This window comes from Suncus etruscus, chromosome 10 (assembly GCF_024139225.1).
Source record: "Suncus etruscus isolate mSunEtr1 chromosome 10, mSunEtr1.pri.cur, whole genome shotgun sequence".
Lineage (NCBI taxonomy): Eukaryota > Metazoa > Chordata > Mammalia > Eulipotyphla > Soricidae > Suncus > Suncus etruscus.
In genome coordinates this window covers 14,684,055-14,684,578 of record NC_064857.1, presented here as the reverse complement: position 1 = coordinate 14,684,578, position 524 = coordinate 14,684,055, and positions in this window count along the sequence as shown.

Here is a 524-nt window from a genome sequence, read left to right as displayed (position 1 = left end):
CTCAGAAATCGCTCCTGTCTTGGGGAACCATATGGGAAGCCAGGGTATCTAACCGCAGGCTGTCTTGGGCCAACTGCATGCAAACCGCGTCAATGCAAATGCTCTACTTCTCTGCCACTGCTCCAGCCCCTTGGTTTCTTTCTTTTCTTTTCTTTCTTTCTTTCTTTTTTGTTTTAGATTCTTCAGTTGTTAGATAATGTGAAATTCTTGTTTTTAATGTAGGCTTGTATCACTCTGCACTTCCCAGTTACTGCCAGTTTTACTGCTTTGCATAAGACCTTATAATTTATGTTTTCATTGTTTCCCAGCTGATTTACATTTTCTATATATTTTTTCTGATTCAAGAATTATTCAAAAGCATGCTGCTTATTTTCCATGTACTTTATTTTAGGTTTTTACTTTTTACATTTTGCTATTGTTGTCAATTATTACTCATACCAATAAGATAAAAAATACTTAGTGTGATCACAACTTTTTATATTAATTATAACTTCTTTTATGTTCCATCATACAACTTACCCTTG